Consider the following 15,504-nt stretch of genomic DNA (forward strand, 5'->3'; position numbering starts at 1 on the left):
GCCGCCTGCAGGGGCCGTGGAGGGTGTAGAGGGAACAGGTGGGAGGACCCACACGGCCAATTCACGTGTGGGACTCCCCGGCACCCCCGAAATACACGTAGGCTGCTGGATTCGCGTGTGGAATTTGCCGCGCACACCGAAATACACGTACCCTGCTAATTCGCTTGGGAAACTTCACGCGCACCCCGGAATACACGTGCCCAGGCCAATCGCGTTTGGAACTTCCCGCGAACCCCGGAATACACGCACACGCTATTTTTCACACAGCGGGTGTCCGTGTTTGTCGGTACCCCTTTGCACCTCATTTGTCCTAGAGGGCCACTGTATGGACCATTCATCATAGCTGTATATGGGTGCTTTTTGCTAGCGCACATTTTGGCGCACATTTATTTCAGGCGCAGGGACGCTACCGCCTGCTTTCTTGTGGCGTACTTGTTTGGCCCTGTGCGCGTCTTTGACCGTGCGCTGGTTTGCCCTATTCGATTCCATGAATACGAGTTGTAGGCGAGCGTGTGGGCGTTCCGCGCACTTGCCTCCTGTACTTCCCCCGTGACGCCCATATTTTCACGCATTGTTCCCCATTCCGAGTGTTACGCCCCGTGTTCCGCCTACTTTTGTAATGTGCGCCGTGCTATGTGCGATTTCGCAGCGGCCGTGGCGCAAGCCGTTGGATTACCTGTGCGCCGGCGTGCGCCGCGCACTTTTTCAGCGCACATCCAATATTTTTCTCGCGCACAGACTTCCATGAATCGATGTGTGCTGGTTTCCCTGCGATTTTCGCAGTTGCACTGCGATTTTCACACTTTTACTGCAAATCGCACGTTTTGGCACCTCTGCGCCGGAATTTTCGGCGCACATTAATTTCATGAATCGGCCTGTTAATCTTTGTGAATTGGGGGTGTCTCCGATTACACGGCAACGCATTCCCATGGATCAATCCAATGCCTAGCGCCATGATGCGCGTTTGCTTTTTGCCCTGAGCTCTGCATTTCTATTCACCTTGGCACTATTTAGCGACTTAAAGGTGAGATATCTGCGCTATGTCATTGCTAAAGTTCGTACTTTACCAGCTGAGTGCACGAACGAGTGCTGTTTCACTGAGGCTGTGGACCTCTGAACCTTGGGGCAGCGTACCTTTGAAGACTGATATTGCCATGAAAGACATATATTGGGACATTTAAGTGCAATATTGTGATCAATGTAAGGCCACGCCCCTTTCCTCACAAAGGGGCTTGATAAGCAGCTGAGCGTGCACCAGGGGCGTTGCTAGGTCTGGAAAAGGTCCAGGGCTACACTCATTTTGGGACTGTCGGGACTGGGGGCTAGCTAGCCTTTTTGGTTGTAACCCCTGAGCTTCTATCTGGGGCTACAACCAAAAGACCCGGGGCTATAGCCCCCTCAGTCGCCCCCTAGCAACGCCTGTGGCGCGCACACCAGCTGAGTGCACCAACGAGTGCTGTGTTGCTGTTTGGCTGATGCTGAGGTGGTGCTTAGCTACTTATTACCTTCTTTTTCTTGCGTGTTCTTTGCATACCTTTCCACAGCTGCACGAGGAGCTTTTGATGAGGTAGGTGCTGTGAGATTTTTCTCCCCGTTTATGTTTAAGTGAAACTAAGGGAATACGCGCAAGAACGATGCCAGTGGTCTGCAGAAGAGTCTATCAACTAGGGAGTGTGGCTACTGGCTAGGTCGGCATGTAGAGCACCTAGAGGCTCCCTGTTGGCTACCTGGTGTCCGGCGAATGAAAACCACAAAGAAAAAGAAAAAAGCGAACACTTGTTCACTAAGGGGGCTGAGATAGAGGTTATAGAAGCAGTTTGGGAAAAGAGGGGCACTTGAGTATGGCGCAAGTGAAAATCACTACCTTCCTAAAACCCATCCATACGCCTAACCTGTCTATCACAAGGCACCAGTATGAATAACTCCCTTGAGTTGGAAGCCTCGCCGGAATTGCACCCAATCAATAATAATTTGCTCTTGAGTATGTATTAAATTTAAGAGATAAGACTATGGAAATGCCTGGCACGAATGGCAATGTGTCCCTGAGAAATGAAAATAGGACTGAGAAGCCACCTACAGATATGGAGAAATCCCCCGATCTAAGGGATATAGCCAATAGGGCTTAGCCAGTGCCCTTGGCTAGGACTAGACCCTCAGCTTTCTCTGATACGTCTGAGGAGGAAAAAGTGTATGAGGCAGAACACCTTAAGTTATTAAAAGCCCTATTCAAGATGTGCAACTCGATTTGTAAAGAACAAAAAGTGCTAAAAGAAGGGTTAACTATGTTGGTGGACATTGTCTTGGGTCATACAAATGGGGAGGAATAAATAGTGGAGCCAGGACGGTGCACAAATAAAGACACACCCCGGGGCATCCACCCATTTACTGTAAAACCGGAGGATGGCATAATAGGAAACGTACAAAAATGTTGCCTAGAGTACTGCGCACCCGCAGTTACTGTGACTTTAGGGGCTCACAAAATACTGACTTCATTACTGAGCCTAAGCAGAGAGGGGGCTGCGGGGGTGTCCCCCACTCCTCGTGGGCACAGTAACGGGAATCAGGGGTTGTGGGGTTGTCCCCCACTTACCGTAATGGTAAGTGGGGGATAAGAAGTAAAAATATATTTTTTTTAAAAGGACCCTGCAGCGTCAGTATTGACCAACGTAAGTGGGAGAAACTGATGCAGCAGGGTCGGAAGAGAGATGGTGGCACACTTCACTGTGTGCTGGCAAAAAGGTAAGTGAATAGGGAGGAGGCGGGTATGGGGATGCAGGGCACAGTGGTCTGTGTGATGAGTGCGCCACATCATAATGGGAGTCAGCAATTTAATAGTTGCCATTATGGGCGGTGCAGTGATCACATAGATTTGCATAATCAATGTTAATGACTCTATATTAAAGGATAGTTCCGGGACTTTTTTTTTATTGTCCCTACGGTTCGGCCATGTGTTTTTAAGCATAACTCGGTAGATCGTAGAAAACTTTCCTATGGACCTTACCCGACTTTTCGTCCATTAACGCACTCGAAATCAGCCGCCATTTTCTGATAATCCTATCATTTCCCCCCATCGCCCTGGCTCACCTGCTTTTGCGGCACTAAATCAAATCCCCCGCCCCTGAGCCTGACATCAGCAGACGCGTACCGCCCATTTCCCAACGCCAAAGCACGTTTCGTGTCAACAATCGCTGCGCCTCAGCTAATGACGTGTCGCCATGGAAATGGCAGGACGCCTCTTTCCTCAATAAGTATAAACACACCGTTTCACAACACACAGCAGCAGATTTTCGATTCCATTACTCTCTCTGTGTTACTTTGAGTATTCTGTGACTCGTTTCTGTGCTCTGGTCAGCTACCTTCGCCGCTTCTAGGCCTTGTGAACACCTGTACCATCTCTGTAAATTATTTTACTTTCTTTACCACACAATGGCTACAATAATGCCGTATATGTACGAGCCCGAGTACACCGAGGAAGAACTACTGGAAAGGCAAGCACGCGAAAACGATGGGGATTCGGACGGCAGTTGGGAGGACCAGTCAACGGATGAAGAGCCTGGACCATGTCGCATGGACGGCGTCTCCACCTGGTGCACGTGCAATCGGTGCGAGCTAATGCCAACTGAGGAGGGGAACTGCTGCTGCCGTGAAAATTCCGGGTGCTTGGCCTACATTTCGGAAGGCGAGCCAAGTCCGCAATGCATCACCGAGCTGCCAGAGTTCAGGGAAGCCTGCCTCTCACGGACCGTGTTGAGGATGATGATGGTGCTTATGCACGAACTTTGCGGCACTGTTCGTCCGCGTAATCCGAGTAACGAGTAAGTATACTCTGGTTGTGATGTCAGTGATGCCACTACTATTTCATGGTCGTCTCATCATTCGAATGCATGTAAATTGGTTCCATGTTGTGCATTTTCTAGATAGAATTTTTTTCAAAGCAGAATGACATTTTTTACCTGAATCGACAGTGATAAGAAAGTTGTCATTTTAATACAGTTTGCATCTTTCATTTTCACAGGTGGTACAGGCTGGTGGCCTATCGTTGCTTCACTTGGTGGCTTCACGGGAGGCTCGGACACCGTGTTCGGAGAGTAATACCTGCCTGTGCGGTACTTGCCATTAGACAACATTTCCCCAGCGACAGTGGACAATACCGCGGATTTTCCCTGGATGTGCTGCAACCGCAACTTTACAATGTGTAATGTTTATTATTTATGTTCAATTGAAATTAAGATCTAAAATAAAACCCAACATATATTTTAACAATGGTTGTTTTGATTTTTTAAATGAATCTAGTGTGTCTCCATTGAATAGTCTTCCTGTGCCTTGTCTTGTCACACCACATGTCTCCGGCCAGCATCCTCCCTCACGCTGGCCGCCCACCTTCAATCCACATAACCGTTGAACCCATATGCAGCAGACATACATATGTTATTTTGCGGGTTGGCATCAAGCCTCCCGGCCTTGCCTCCGACCCCAAAAATACTTACCACACCACTTTGTTCAAGCGTTGGCAATAAAAGGAAGGCCGTTGGATTTTATTGATACAAAACATGGTTATAGGTAAATAATCAATATGGTTGATCATAATAAATAATCCTTTTGGGCACCGGGTACAGAGATGACCCCCTCTGGCCCGTGCCGCCTTGCCACCACAGGCCAGCCTGCTGCTGACTAACTGCCTAGGCATCCAGGGTCTCCAGGGTGAACTGCACCCATATATTCTCCTGGGAGGGTGAGGTATTTATAAACTCACCCCCCTGCCTTCCATGTACTAGATCCTGCAGCCTGCCTCTTACATGCAGTTAGATGGCCTCTCCTTGGTGAGGCCCTGCGGCAAACGAGTCTTGTCTGCACGACCACCGCCCCAATCCACCCCCCGCCCTATCAAAGGCAGTTCGCACCGGGGTACTTGTGCTGGCAAGTGGAGCTGTCAGGGAGCGATAAAGGCCAAGAGGTGCCAAAGACCATGTACACTTCAAAGTGGTCTATAGAGCATGGGCTGTTGTTCCCATGTCTACCGCCAGACCCCGTGTCTCCTGCCAAGCATCCCCCCTCACGCTGGACGGCCCCCTGCAATCCACATAAGTGTGTCTCCATTCACGAGTCTTCCTGTGTCTTGTCTGCACGACCACCGCCCCAATCCACCCCCCGCCCTATCAAAGGCAGTTCGCACCGGGGTACTTGTGCTGGCAAGTGGAGCTGTCAGGGAGCGATAAAGGCCAAGAGGTGCCAAAGACCATGTACACTTCAAAGTGGTCTATAGAGCATGGGTTGTTGTTCCCATGTCTACCGCCAGACCCCGTGTCTCCTGCCAAGCATCCCCCCTCACGCTGGACGGCCCCCTGCAAACCGCATAATGCCACGTCATATACACGTCATTCATTCACAAACACACCCCTGTTTCGAATTCTTTATAACCCACTTCATATTTCTAATGAGAACTTCTTTGCACTTTGCTAGTCAACCCGTGAAGGTGCTGGTTATCTGCTCTTCGTCTCTGTGAACTTCCGTGACCACTTCGAGGAAACTCGTCAGTTTGCAACCTGTGAACTGCTCCCTGTTCTACGACAAGAAACTACTCTGATCCCTGCATCTAACTGTTTGCTCGTCAAGGTAAGGCCATGTACCATACTCATTTTGCGTCCAATTTCTTTTCGTTCAAGACAGTACATGCAAGGAACTAGTCACATGTTCTGAGTTTAGTCAAATTATCTTTCTATTTTTTTAAAGTTATTCAAATACTTATCCGCATGTGAATAATGTGTATAGTTCCAAGAACCAAAACATACCTTGCATTGCACCTTTTATGTGTCATTTAATTTTTTAACACATTGATATTCATAGAGAATTGTTGATCTTTACTTTTCAGAACTTTCCACAATGCCTGTCTGTTCCATTGGCGGTTGCCCTTTGAAGACCCATAATAAATCTGAAGGTACTATAATGCATGTTTTCCCTAAGACAATAGATCAGATAAGAGAATGGGTCCGATATTGCGGATATCCACCCTCTGAGCTTGAAAGTAGAGTCCTAGAAGTCTTTGCGGACAAGAGGGGTGATCGATACCGCATCTGCAGCAGGCACTTTACCTCTGACATGTACTCCACATCATTGCTAATAAAGAAGAACACACCGCGAGCGAGGCGAAAATTGCTCTCAACCGCTATTCCCACTCTATTCGTCCACATCCCTCCACTGGTGAGTCAAGTTTACGTATTTATCTCTCGGCCTTGCGGTAGTGTGTAGCATTAGCTAACAATAATTTCCCCATTTATGTATCCACTCAATATGAAGGCGGAAGATTCTCCATCCGTGTCGTTATTGCAGTCATCAGCCACTTCAGGCGCCTATCGGGTAATCTTACTTGGCTATTCTGCCACTGACTTGTTTTAGGCATGTAAATCAATAGTTTTAATTTATCGTGTAATTATTTTACCTAATGGTACACCCTTGTACTCGTCCTCTAGTCTTTGTTTTCAGTTATAATTATTGTTATCCAAAATAATTCAAGTACTGTCTTTCAGGGAGATGCTGAGGAGTCCAACGTATTGACGACTACCGTTGATGTCACTCAGATGCTCGAGGTACGTTTCAGGACAGTTCCATCGATGGAGATCATCAGATCTTGCATTCTTGTAGCGTGATTGTTACACACAATGTTTCTTTCGTTTTTAGCCATTGATATGTCCTTCTGTCGTCGCCCTCCTATGTGTCTTCTTTTTTCAATATTGTGTTCATTACTAATGAAAGTCCTATGTTTCAGGGAGTCGATGGAGCATTAGTCCAAGAAGAAGGGGGAGCGTGCAGTTACGGGTCGGCGCAACAGCTTGCAGAAGTGTGCACCGCAGTTACATCGTCCCTTGATGTTCTTATGCATTTCGAGGTATGGATACTGACAGTTCAATCAAGCGAAATCATATGACGTGATTACATCCGCTATACTTCCTTCTTTATTAACGCAAGTACTATGTTTCATGGAGATGACGGAGCTTCTTCTACAAGAACATCACCCCTAGTAGTTGATGCAGATCTCTGGGTGGTGACACTTCCAACGATCGAGCAAATCGAATCATATTTACATATCCATTATTTATTTTAGACAACTGATCATTTGTGCAGGTCTATTTAGATGAGCCGTTCACGCCTGCACAAAGTTTCTGTTCTTTTTATCAAAATAGAAAACCATACTAATGCAATTACTGTGTTTCAGGGAGTCACTGAAGCATCATCTTCAATAATATCATCAATGGAAGTCTATGAGGAGCCCGAGGTATGGATCTTGACAGTTCCATCTAACTAGATCAACAATGCGTGAATAATTGTCGTTTGAATGTTCTACACAAAGCGTTCATTCGTGTTTTGCTATTGAGATGTACGTGGGTATTGGTCCCCAAGTACATTTTGTGTTTTCGATATTATTATACATACTAATGAAAGTTCTATGTTTCAGGGAGTCGATGGAGCGTCAGTGCGTGATGGATGTGCTTATCAGGAAAACATAGTCGTTGCAGCGCAAGAGGAAGTGGAGACATGCACACGGAGTCGGAGCAACAGCGTCCTGATGTTGAAGTTCGAGGCAAGAAAGTTTCAAAGAAAAGAAAGCAAAAGAAGGTTAGTGTCCTGGTCACTATATTATGTTGTTTTTCACTGTTAATAGTTCAATACTGTAAGTTGTGTTTAAACTGAACATCCCTTTTCCAATCTGTCCTCTAGTTGCGAGTGGGTGTACGAACTAGATCTACACAGACAGTGAAGCGAACGAGAGATGTTGCTTGTCAAACCTTTTGGCAGGGACTTGAGACTGGAGATGCATCGTGCCAATGGGAAGAATATGAAGTAATTGACAACGGAGCTATACCACCACCAGCCATTGATAGTGAATGTCCTCCTGGTAGTTCGGATGCAGTCGGAGATCAATTCACAGAATCCACACCCGCAAAAACTAAGACCGCGAGAAAGTTGAAGAAATTGTTTTATTCACCCATCTCCGGAGAAGGAACAGATGTTGCAATGGAAGAGAATGAAGTGGACGACAATGAAACACCATCAATATCACTGAACATAGCGGAAGACGATATCAGAGATTCTACCTTTCATGTGAGTGACATGTCCTCAACGTTACAGGCCGAACCAGCTGGGATGCAGAGTGACAGTATAAGGAAAGAGGCCAAATTCATTGTATTCGATAGTTGTTTGATTGATATTATTATTCGGATGAAATGTGGGCATTCGGTTGGTGGGGAAGTATGTGGGGAGCCATTCATTAATGTGACTCGTGCAATTCGAGGCACTAACCTTAAAATACATGCCACCTGTACAAAATATCATCCTTTCTCATGGTCTGCACAACCTATGCTGGGACAACTGCCAGCAGGCAATCTACTTTGTGCAGCGGCTGCACTTTTTAGTGGTTCAAGTTTTAAAAAATTAGAGTCTTTCTTTCAGTTTGTGGGAATCCATTTCATTGCGAAAACTCAGTTCTACAAATACCAAACCGATTATCTATTTCCAGCCATTAGCGAAGCTTGGAGAATGGAAAAAATGTCTATTGATAGTACATTCGCGGGCAAACGGTTCAGGCTAGCCGGTGATGGACAGTGCGACAGCCCAGGATTTTCAGCCAAGTACTGCACCTACCACTTTCAGGACATGGAAAGTAAGAAAATTGTGAGTTCGGTGGTCGTGCAGGTGTCACAAAGTACATCCTCAGTGGCCATGGAGAAAGTTGGCTTTGTAGCATCATTGCAAGAACTACAATCGCGGGGAATGGTGATCGACCTGATAGCCACGGACAGACACGTTTCAATTGCCAAGACAATGAGAGAACAGTACAAAAATATAAATCACCAATTTGACGTTTGGCATCTTGCAAAATCAATCAATAAAAAATTGTCGGCTGCAGGTAAAAAAAAAGAATTGCAAGGTATTTCACAGTGGTCCAAGTCAATCAGCAACCATCTTTGGTGGAGCTCAAAAACATGTGGAGGGTCGTTGGAAATTCTACTGGAAAAATGGCGGTCAGTAATGCCACACTGTACAAACGTTCACCGATGGAACACGAACCAACATTTCCACAATTGTGAACATGGCCATTTGTCCACAGAGGAGGCACGGAAGAAGAAGTGGTTGATTCCTTCATCACCCACTCACAAAGCCATTGAAAAGATTGTATTTGATAAAACTATAACAAAAGCTTTGAGGGGACTCACGGAATTCTGCCACACAGGAGATTTGGAGGTGTTCCACAATATGTGCCTAAAGTACAGGCCAAAACGATTGCATTTTGGCATGGAGGGCATGATAAATCGGACTCTTTTAGCGGTCTTGGCACATAACCATAATGTTGGCCGTCAACAAAGTAGGACGACCGGAACTTTAGGGACGCTTCGCTACAATAAGGCCTTCACTAAAAGAAGTAAACAATGGGTGATCAAACCAGTGTTTGAGGATATGCAATATGAGTTTATTGAGAAACTTATTGTTGACGTCCTAGATAGGCACATAAATGGAGTTGTGAACGAACCTGTGCAGGGGACAACTGCATTGCCACCCAACATTGCCTCTGTTCCATGTCCACCTAAAGAAGAACTCATTGAGAAATACACATCACGGTTTAAATGATTGTAATTTGATTGTCTGTTCTCTCGAGTCTCCTCATGTCGCAGGCCCATTGAATATGTGTAGCTATGTATTGTGTAAATAAAAGTGATTGCTCAGTGTACATGCAATGTGTCTCTCCACCCTTGCCCCTCCCTTCACCGTGCAGTAGTGCGAACCACCCGGGTGTCACCTGTGACTTTGCTCTGGAGTCTCCTCATGTCGCAGGCCCATTGAATATGTGTAGCTATGTATTGTGTAAATAAAAGTGATTGCTCAGTGTACATGCAATGTGTCTCTCCACCCTTGTTCATTTGCGCATTAAATTAAACCAAACAGTAATATAAATCATTTTTCAAAAAATATAGAATGTCTCCGTATTTATGGTTCTGTGGGGCTGCAAAGCACGCAGACAAAATGCAAAGATGGAGTGTAAATTTCAAGTCCTGTGAGACGGCCTTACACTGAATGTAGCTAACTAGGAATGTGTGCTCGTTCAAAGTGAAGGTCAGCTGCTTTGATTTTTTCTAGGGTGCCAGAATGGCCCACGACTCAGTATAAGGTTCTATTGTTATTTGACCTTGACAGGCCGGGACCACGTAAGAAACGATAATGAATATAATTTCAGAAACGAAAGCCATTTCATGTTCGTTCATTAGAAGAAATAACGTCTGCATAGAAGGAGTGGTATTTCGGGGCTGCCCTACGCACAGACACAATGGAAAATGCAAATATAATGTAAGTAACTCTTTAGATGAGTTTATACCGCAATTTAATTACTATACAGTAGCTTTAAAGACGGGTTAAGTTGGACTTGTTCGTTCTATGTGGCATATTGTTTTGTACCGCGCACTATCTTGGGGAGAACCGTCTCCTTTTACGGAAGCACCTCAAAACCTTCCTCTTTGCTTCTGCTTTCTCTCTCCTTCTCCCCTGCTACAACTGGTCCACTGTCTGCGATCTCGGTCCTGGGCCCTTCCACTCTCCACCTGCACTCCCTGTCAACCCCTGCACTGGGGGACTGTCTCAGTATCCTACAGCCCCCCCTTGACGTTTAAAACCCAGTTGCACTGTCCTAGCTATGAAATAATTTACCGACCGAATATATAAAATGAATAATTTTAATAAAGATCTGATGGTGAGACTAATTTCATTTTTTATGTTTTTCAAACAGGTACTTCACCCATTATTGTCTGTGTCACGAGTACCAGACACCGGCGGATGGCTTTTATAACCACCAGTTGCTTCTCCGCGTGAACAACGTTACCACCCTGACCATTTTATGGGACGATCGCCAAGTACAAGTATGCCCTTACGTGGTACTAACGGCTAGATGCAACATACAGACCGTTATGGTGGCCTAATGCCTCGTTGTTGGAACAGCCATGCGATTATCAGTGCGACCGAAGAGCTTATGTTATCGTAAACCAACACCCTGTGTACTGCACACGAACATCGCTTGCCTCAAGACGAACTATTTTGGATCGAGAGCAAAGAAAAATGAAAATCGCTGAATATTCTCTAAACATTTGATGTCCAATAAATGTACTTTGCCAAATGTACAATCTTGCAGTTTGCTTTTAAACCACAGTTTCATATTCCGAATTGTGGCGCTGTATTGTGAGATGATCTAAGACCCTCTGTACAGCAAAGGAACATCGCGTGCCTCAAAACGAACTTTTTGGAACCTGAGCAAATAAAAATGCAAATCGCTGAATATTCTCTAAACATTTGATGTCAAATAAATGTACTTTACCAAATTTACAATCTTGCGGTTTGATTTAAAAGTACAGTTTCATATTGCGAATTGTGGCGCGCTGTGTTGTGAGCTGATCTGTGTTGGTTTCCGGGTTCTGTGTGGAGTCGCGTAGAAGACGCCTGGGCGCGTTTGCCTACGCAGCACAGTCACGTCACGGATAGAGGCGTGGAATATGAATGTTTTGATAAAGTCTGTTTCGGGGGCGGGGGATTTGATTTAGTGCCGCAAAAGCAAGTGAGCCAGGGCGATGGGGGGAAATGATAGGATTATCAGAAAATGGCGGCTGATTTCGAGTGCGTTAATGGACGAAAAGTCGGGTAAGGTCCATAGGAAAGTTTTCTACGATCTACCGAGTTATGCTTAAAAACACATGGCCGAACCGTAGGGACAATAAAAAAAAAGTCCCGGAACTATCCTTTAACAACACACGATATAGAGGAGGAACCTAGTGAGAACAGGACAGACCCGGAAGGCTTTAAGAACCTCCTGCCCCCAGAAGAAACTAAATTGGCTTTCTCCCCAAAACCACAAAAATGCACACAAAAAAAGAAACATGTTAAGATCAGCACTAAGAAAAAGAAGGGCTCAACAGAGTCGAGATCTCTAATAGCTACCGCTCTGGATAGAATTAGATGTGTTGAGTCGTCCACTTCATTTAGGTTAATAGAAGTGAAGAAACCCCCTAAGAGGAAGAAACTTAAACAAGACAGATTCATAAAGAAATAGCTAATACAAAAACATTGGACTTGTGCTTATCCAAAAAGACAACTTCTACTGAGAATAATAACCACGTTTCTTCTGCCCCTTCAGATGATATTGAGAGAGAACAATATGTTCAGAGAGAACAATATGATACGAGATGTGGGAAGATAACACATAAGGGTTTGAGAACTTGGAAAGAGACTCATTGCAGAACTTGAGACCACTAATTAAGAAAAGGGACAATTTACTAAATGATATTGTGCTGAGTGTGGAAATTAATGCAAATAGCATTAAGACATGGGAGTTGTATGCTACTTCATGCAGTCCTTTTTCAATAGGACACATATGTTGGAACAAATTCATCAAATACATGATTTGAAGGTAATAACATCTAAAGATATTGCCAGAATTGAGATTGCCCATTCAGCACAAGAATCCAATTGGGCCATTATACATCTGGTTTCACCAATAATCGTGGAATTGATACTTGCATTTGAACACGATTTTAGAGAGATAGGTTATCAGTTTACCAGGCTCTTACCTCAAGTGAATAGCACCCAAACTAAAAACAAGGGATCAAAGAAGAAAAGCTTTGATAGAGAAACTCTGGAGGATATTGACAGATTAGTTAAAAGAATGATTGAAGATCTGGTAAATCATCTCATGATAAATGTAGAGGGGTTCTGAACTCTATAAATAGAAACCAACTGTGCAGATGTGGATTGACAGAAAGGATCCAATACTAGCAGAATTAACATACTACCTTGGAATACGAGGGGGTTTCCATTCATTCCTATCTAATCAAGAAGGACTAGACGATATACTAAGCTCAGATATTTTTGCACTGCAGTAAACTTGATAGATGAATGACTTTGGTATAGTTGGATACCTCAAAATACAAAGGAAAGCCAGAAGACATCAGAGTGGTAGACCTTTTGGAGGTTTGGCCATCTATGCAAAAAATCATTATAGGTTAAAAGAATTAGATTTGCTGGGGAATTTCCCCTTTATATTGGCTAGAACTTTGGAGATTATTAAAGCAGGGGTAAAGAGGTTTTTCCTCATCATAAATGTGTATAACCCCCCAATCCCAAAAAACGTAGCTAGTACAGAGGTTTTTGAGGCCCTACAAAAATTCATATATTTTTGGACAAGGGAGGACTCTGATTCACTGTTTATAACAATGGGTAACCTTAACTTACAACAATTCAGGAACTCAGATAAATGGGAGTGCAACACTAATTAACATAAGAATAAACAAGGTGCCAAGATGATCTATTATTCTGGAGAGGATAATATACATACTGAACCTTGGCCAGATTTTATTGATAGTAATGGTTTATACCAACTATACATCAATGAACATATCCCAATGGCGAAGCATTATACATGGACAGCGGGCAAAAGAGCAACTTGGATAGATTATTATTGCCAATCTCATTGTCCAATAATATAGGTGGTCTGGAATTGATGTCTACTACACTCAGTAAGCATGTGATCTAAAAAACGAGTCTAATATACCCCCATGTCCCTAAGGGTAAAATGTTAGGTACAACAAGGAGTAATACCAAGGGTAATAGAATTCACTGGACGGAAAGGAAGATAAATGCATATGCACAACACATGTACAATGCTTTGGAGAGGAATTGGCCCATGGGCAATATACCTGACAAAGAGTCTGGGAAATAATATATATTAGCTAACGAAAGAACTAATATCCCTATAGTAGCGACAACATATGGTAAAACAATAGCCAATGAAAAAAGTCGCCATTAAAAAGAGTTAAGATGAGTTAGAAAAGAGACAGGTGATGAAGCCACACTACTAAAGAGGATAACAAATCCTAAAACTAAATATAACATTTTCGTATGGAGACACAAGGCTTTGCAATTTACTCAAAAATTGCAACAATTGTTTAGGATGCTTAAAAATGCCAACTGCCGACAGCTTTGGAAAATGTATCGAAACCATACTACAACTCTGGCTGGCAGCAAAAAAGAGATCGATTATATCTTGGAGCACATGTGGAAAATGCACATAAACTCACTGTATCATAAAAAAAGATGCTGCGAATGTGGGAAAAAGTTATTCGACCCAAATTGGTCTCTGCGCCCCTGGGATATAGAGGATATTGAGGATATAATAAAAAAAAACTAAAACTGTCAAGAACACCAGGCCCAGATGGGATACCTGATATAATATATAGGAGGAATCCTTGGTGGGCCAAAGCTTTAGTATCAGTTTTTCAGACTATAACAGAGACAGCCTACTAGCTGGAAAGCTTCCATTCTTATACCCATATTTAAAAAGAGATCCAGAGAGAATCCAGTAAAGTACAGATCATTGGCAATGACAGACGTTTTGTAGAGGAGCAGCTGTGTACATCTGCAGGAGATCCATCACCCCTACCCCCTGTATTGGAGACATGAGATCGTGCCATGTCTAACACCAGCAATAATACCAATGAAAGACGATACCCGTTGAGACAACCCTACCGAATGTCCCCTCGATGTGATGATAACCTACAGGAGGAAACCCCTGAAGGAGCATTAAAAGAAGCTAAACGGGTGAATTGATGATGTCATAAAGAAGTGTGCACAATGTCTCAAAATAAAGAAGTATGACAAAGTACGAGTCCTAACTGACAAACAACGACGCAAGAGGTCAAATGAACTACTGACGTAGACAAGAAGACTATGGACTAAATAGGATGTTGCAGAAAACAGAAGTTCAACATTTTGTACAGATGCTGAAATGCAAGGTAGCTTAAGTCATCATAGAGGCCAGCTATAAGTAGTAAATTGAATGCAGACGAAGCCGTCATTGTACCATTGTACAGAACTGGACATTGGTATCATGAAATAAGTAAGCCAGGAAATAATGAAGGGAGATGGAAAGTTGTGTCGGAGCGGAATAGCAGACTTGTGGAGCCGCGTGTCGAGGCTGTCTGGCCCAAAGTCAAGGCATCTATTCTGAAAAGGAGCGAGTGTGCAGAGGATGAATCCTCTCTTGTTAGGGTGCAAGAGAAAACACCAAGAATGGCAAGTTTTAAATAATTTAGAGCATTTAAAACCCACAAAATGGACCAAATCGTGGTCTCATGTCAAGTGAGCCGAGGATGGAAATAGAGTTCTAACTTGGAGTCCCAGACACGATAGCGAGTGCCCTCACTCCCTTGCATTCCCAAAGATGAGAATACTCTACAAGGCCAAGTACAAAGGCAATTTCATGGCAGAAGGCATGAGTGATGAGAGATGCGGGGCTAATTGGGGGGTGTGGTAGTATCATGTCCTATCTCCCTGCACCTGGGTCTGGACTTACGTGCTGCTAAATGAACTGAATGTTCAAGACATGACACAAGCGTGCCAATCAATTATGTTAGTCCATATAACGAAGGACCTTATAGTTTGTAGGACCAATGCAAAATGATGTATCTAATGTTTCTG

At 44.1% G+C, this 15,504-nt stretch overlaps 1 long non-coding RNA gene across 2 annotated transcripts in view; it reads left to right on the plus strand.

Annotated features, from left to right (window-relative positions):
* LOC138581302 (uncharacterized) overlaps positions 1-15,504 on the plus strand; it is a 111,354-nt gene that overhangs the window by 63,997 nt on the left and 31,853 nt on the right. The window contains exon 3 of one of the 2 annotated variants that reach the window (XR_011304513.1): positions 10,772-11,280. The exons of the other annotated variant lie outside the window; for it this stretch is intronic. This is a non-coding gene — a long non-coding RNA (uncharacterized lncRNA). Of the gene's footprint in view, positions 1-10,771; positions 11,281-15,504 lie in introns of those variants that run through there. 2 annotated transcript variants of the gene reach the window in all.

This window comes from Ambystoma mexicanum, chromosome 1p (assembly GCF_040938575.1).
Source record: "Ambystoma mexicanum isolate Mex_15411 chromosome 1p, UKY_AmexF1_1, whole genome shotgun sequence".
Classification (NCBI taxonomy): domain Eukaryota; kingdom Metazoa; phylum Chordata; class Amphibia; order Caudata; family Ambystomatidae; genus Ambystoma; species Ambystoma mexicanum.